The sequence below is a fragment of the Sorghum bicolor genome, chromosome 2 (assembly GCF_000003195.3).
Source record: "Sorghum bicolor cultivar BTx623 chromosome 2, Sorghum_bicolor_NCBIv3, whole genome shotgun sequence".
Lineage (NCBI taxonomy): Eukaryota > Viridiplantae > Streptophyta > Magnoliopsida > Poales > Poaceae > Sorghum > Sorghum bicolor.
This window is the reverse complement of record NC_012871.2, coordinates 42667028-42673027: the sequence shown is the minus strand read 5'-3', so window position 1 is coordinate 42673027 and position 6000 is coordinate 42667028.

Below are 6000 nucleotides of genomic sequence, written 5' to 3'. Positions count from 1 at the left end.
GAATGCCATCTCCTGATCATTAGATTGTAGTACTTGCATTTTTTCCAATGCCACTACCTGCAAATTAGCTCATAATACAACTAATCAAATCTGTATGCTTTTATGTGACTCATAAGTCTTAGACTATTATTAGTTCAGTAATATCTGCAATCCTGGCTTACAGATCCCCTTCCACCTGCTTTATCCCTAACTAGATTTGACTCCAGCTCTAGGGATTTTTTTATAGTTACTACAGTTGCAAAGAATTGGCCATGTTAGTTTATGTATATCAAAAATAGTTCTTGCGGGTTCTGAAGAACTATAGCCAGCTCAATGTTATTTGAAAATTTGGATGGAGAACCACTGTAGAAATTTGGTTGCAGTGAAATCAGACTTCTTTATGAAGTGAGTTTTTTTAATATTGATGATGGCGTGTTTATTTTAATGAAGAAGTTTTATTTAGTTTTTGTGTGTTTGCTCCAGGCCACCTAATTATTAGGACCAGCACTAGATATTTGCTAAGGATGATAAAGACAGTTTCTCTTTACTTATATTCACTAATGCTGCAAATCACTTGCATGTAGTGCCATCTTCGAGAGCATGGATGATAAAGACAGGACTGCTTAAGCTCCAGCACAATCAATGTAATTCAGAGTTTGTGGATAACCAGGAATCTTTTTTTTTTGAATTAATGTTATAGAACCTTTTGTTTTACTGTCATAGAATTTGCTAGTATTTTTTCCTGCATGGTTATCTAAGTGCTGCCTAAATGTTTAGTTTGTGGATTTTAAAACATGCAAGGTACATTGGTTTTTTAAGAGTGCTGGTCCACCCAACAGGTTAAGAATTTTGGTGATGCAAAATAAGCACATTTCCTGATTGGTTGTATCTGTATCCGTGGGTTTTTAAAGCTTAACTATCATTTTAGTTTAAAACCATTAACTTCAGCTTAGTTGTTTGCTTGCCTGTTCAGTTGTGCCGTGCATATGCAACCTTGCTGCTTCCTTTTACTTAAATTAATTATAAGCCATACCGGAACAGTCATTTAGAGTTTTATATCTTAATGAATAATCTGAATTACCGTACAGATCACAATCAGCATGTCTGAATTTGTGAAGTAAATTATTAGCTACATAGTAATTATTAGCTAAATAAATGTCAGTATGTATCTATCTCTGCTAGAGCATTTGCTTCTATATGTACTTAGATTTGTGATGTCTTTGTTGTAGGGTGATGAATCAAAGGAATTTTAGTGCAGTTTGGAGGATGGACAATGAAGTGGAAGATGATTGGACATAAATGTTATATATCGTCTTAACCAATTCTTGTAGTTTGATCTGTTAGATGAAAACTTTTATGTGATCTATTGTTTGTTGGGTGAAAACATGAGACTTTGTATTTGGTTACTGGATGAAAGCTTGATTTATTGCATGTGATGTGTGCTATGTCATTACGAGATTTCTAAAAATCATTTAGAATGATGTCAGCATCCGCTTTAGTTTTGACATCCAAATTAGTGATGATATTATTGTCCACATCACTGTTGTCTCAATGTCCACATCACCATCCATATCAACATATTGATGAGGTGGCTATTCAATTTGTGACGGTTATTTTTTGTCATAGGAAATGGGCTTGGGCTGGGCTAACTAGGCCTTGGGTTCTATTGTGACGATTTTAAGACTGTCACCGATTTCCTTAATCTGTGATGATTTTTAGTAAAACCGTCACAAGAGTTAATCTATGACGCTCAATCCATGACGATATCTGAAACCATCACAGATGCTGCATAGTGATGGTTTTTTGGTGATCCGTGACGAAAACGTTTCATCATAGATTAACAGGTTTCTTGTAACGGACGCTCTCCCCCTAATCGGCCCATTAAATCGCTGATCATCATTGTGATAGCGCCGGTCGGATCTGTCATAATGATCATAACCATTGCATTCAGGGCAATTTCTAACAGTAGGCAACTTGATGTTCTGCTCCCAGCAATGGATAAAGAATGGGCAGTTCCAGTGATCCTTGTGCCGATTCCACTCCTGTCGGCGTCTTTCTTCTTCCCGATGATAGTCTTCTTGCTGGCGCCGATACCGATCCTCACGTTGCTGCCAAGTTTCCCGAGACCTTCTATGAGTTATCACAATACCAGATCGGGGAGGCCTTCCCGAGTTAGTTCCCTCCTGGATCAAGCCTTTTCCTTTTGCATCGGCAGTAGTGATCTGATGCTGAGGATCCACCGATGCACTTCTTTCAGCTGTTTCCGATGTCAAGACCTTGGCCTTTCCCTTAGCATCCAGCATATTTGTTGGGAAAGGATGTTGATCAATCTTCATCGGCTTCTGAGTTTTGGAGCTGTCAAATTTGATCCTCCCAGATTCTATAGCCGATTGCAGCTGTTGTCTAAAAACTTTACACTCATTGGTGCTGTGAGAGGTTGCATTATGCCACTTGCAGTATTTCATCTTCTTTAACTCTTCAGCCAATGGAATCACATGATTGGGCGACAACTTGATCTGGCCTTCCTGAAGTAGAAAGTCAAATATCCTATCGGCCTTGGTGATATCAAATGCAAACTTCTCTGGCTCTTTATGCCCGAAAGGTCAAGACATCGGCTTCTTATTCTTTACCCATTCTGCCAAGCCGATGACTGGTTCTTCATCAGAATCTGAGCTTGCTGCCTCATCAACAAATGACACCTTTTTGTTCCAAGCCCTCTTAGGTACTTGTGGAACTGCTTCTCTAGATCGGCCCAAGTAATCACTGAATTAGGAGGCAATGATATAAACCAAGTGAAAGCCGATCCAGATAACGATGATGAAAACAATCGAACCCTCAATTCATCCCTGTTAGAAGCTCCTCCACATTGAATGATAAACCTATTGACATGCTCCATGGTTGACGTATCATCCTGTCCAGAAAATTTAGTGAAATCTGGCACCTTGTACCGATTTGGAAGTGGAATCAAATCGTATGCAGGAGGATACGGTGTTCGATAAGAGTAAGTGTTGACTTTGGGTTTTATCCCAAATTGGTCTCTCATTACTTCGGCAATCTTATCGGCCCAATAAGCATCGGCATCTTGCCGATGAGGCGGTTGCGGATCTGGCACCTGTTGATACACTTCTACGTGTCTATGCGGTGCACGATCTGCATGGAACATTGGGTTAATCATTTGACCACCAATCTACTGACCACCAATCTGTTGTCCAAGATTCATCGGCTGGTTGACCATCCCTTGATTATGGAACCTAGGTTGGATCTGGCCTTGTTGAAACCCTATAGCCTGATGATTCTGTTGGGGCATTTGTGGAAAGACTTGTTGCCCAGGCCATCCACTATTAGCATTCATCGGCATAGGTCCTGCCGATGACTGGTAATTGGGCATCATCATTGAATTGCCATACCCTGGCTGAGTCATAAACCTCTGTTGCGTCGGTATTGAATCTGCCGATGCATTAGGCATCTGGAACGTTGGAGCTTGAGAATTCCCAGTGTAAGGTCTCGCAGTAGTAGTTGTAGTATACTGGGGACTCTGATTCATTGGCATATTTGGAGGTGCCGATGCCATAGGAGCCTTGCCTCTCATATCAGCCGTTTGAGACGTACTAGGTGTCTTCAACATGAACTCTGGGGGCATCCCAAAACCCCACCAGTTAGGAGAACAGATCCCGACATTGCCGATACCAATAGGTCTGTAGTAAGCTTGATCGACTCATCTGATGTTGATGGATTGGCCGACATTGGCGTGGATTGCGCGTTAGTGACTCCTAACGTACTTGGAGGAATAGCTGTTTCTGCGCCTGCAGTGGCTGTTGCAGCCGATGGAGCTGTGACCACTGGTGACCCCGGCTGATGATGAGAAGGACCAACATAATTTGGTGGCAATTGTCCTTCTTTGAAAGTTCTAGCCACGGCATTGAAAACCGTATTGGACAGCACACCAGCTTGATTGATCAAGGCACGGTTAATAGCACTATCAACCATGTCTAGAAGTTTACCAGGATTGGCTTCAAAAGTAACCTGTCGAGGCATCGGCAGTGCTTCCTTCTGGATTACCTCGCCACTCCTGTTTATGCTGAAGGACTTGAGACATTGTTGCTTGTAATCCTCCATAGCCTTCGCAATAGCTTGCTTCTGCTCATCTTTGAGATTAGCTTCCGTCACGGGGATGACATTCTCCAAGTCGAAATCGCTAGTCGCCATGTCGATCTTGGTATTGAATCTGGTCCCACTGGGCGTGCCAAAAGATGTGTTGATGCAAAAAGTGCATCTACAAACACAAAGGGCTAATACCCGATTCAAACGTTAAGGCGTGCCAGCCGATTTGACCTTACTATCGGTAAAGGTGATAACTCGAATACTTTGGTCCCGACAACAGCGATGCGCCCGGATGCCACGGCCAAGAGGTATTCACACGGAACTCGAGAATACGCCGAGCTTAAGTCGACGAACTCCTAAGAACTCGTAATGGAAAGGAAAATATGACGAAGTCGTCGAAAAAGTAGATGCTGGAATATGAGTAAAAACTTGTGTTTGATTGATTGATAGATTCTTCATTACAAGGCCCTAGGGTCTACATTTATACCCTTCTCAAAGAGGTACAATTAGACACGACTAGGACTCGAATTCCAAACTAAACAGAATCCATATACAAAACAATTTTAAATAACTAAGGAAAACATATAACCACCCCCTTGTAACCGACCGGGACACCGCCACAGATCAATCGGCAACCTCCACGCTTCCTTTCAGAGTCATCGGCAGTCTCCCTGTTATGGCCATTGGCAAGCACCAATATTGATCATCGGCAAGAACACGTCACCACCCCTGGACTTAGTCATATTCACTCGTCTCTTCATCGGCAACTCCTCTGTAGTCTAGTTACCGTTGCTCCGCCTGCCGATCTGTACTCTACTGGTCCCCGTGCACGTGTCCAAAAATGGTGTCAACATGTACAAGCACTTAGGTGCAAGATAATACAAACTCTCCCCCCGCTGGACGTAGGGCCTTCTCTTGCCCGAACCAGAATAAATCTCTGTGTCATTTCTTGCATCACCATCCGGAAAAGGGAGCACGCATACAAGTTTTACTCGTTGGTGTGACCCCCCGGGGGGAAACACCGACAAGAAACAAGTTAAATAAAGATGTGAATGTGTGGCGAATGAATGGTGTATGGTGATGATGGTGATAACAATGTCGAAAGTCTAATTCTACTTGTGCTCTTTTGAGTGGATACATACCTTTCTTGCTCTTTTGAAACTTTTTGAGGAGAATGAGATACTCTATATTTTCTTTTTCTTTCCTCTCAGGTGGGTATCTTGTACCCCTAATTCTACTGTTGGACACTTGTCCATTTTTACCTCTCATTTTACTTTTTCTTTTCTTTCGAGGTTCCGGGCACTTGCCCCTTTTTATTTCCTCGTATCTCTTCTTCTTTTTTTAGAGCACTCATTTCCTGTAAGAATATAGCAACTGGTAGTAACCAAGATAACTTGAGCATTTATTTCACAGAGGTAAAACAGAAATAGGAGAATGTTTTTTGGCTATTCTCTCCCGGATTAGGAGTAGAATATTTTTGGGTGGCTCTGGAGATGGAAATGGGTGGATATATGTGGATGCGTACTTTCGGAGTAGAAGCAGCTTGTGTGAGTGAACGTGTAAGTGAATCTTGATTTAACCACATGACAAGCTCCTAAGGGTCTACACAGCTTGACCACACTCAATGCTCATAAGCAGTAAAAAGTAAATGTGTGGCTCAAAGTCTAGCAAGCATGTATATATAGCTGTGGTAGGAATTTAAACTCTCATCATAGAGGAACTCATCATGTGTTGTTTTAAAGATTTTCAAAGATAAAATTTTCCAGAATTCTAGCATCTCTAAAAACAGATAAACAGCAGCTCAACCTTCCCATATCATATCCGTTAACAACTTAGACTTTAGATCAAGTTCTCTTCCCACAAGTTCAGGTTTAGAGCAAGCTTTAAATTATAAACAGTTATGTCTAAACTAGAGAGAGA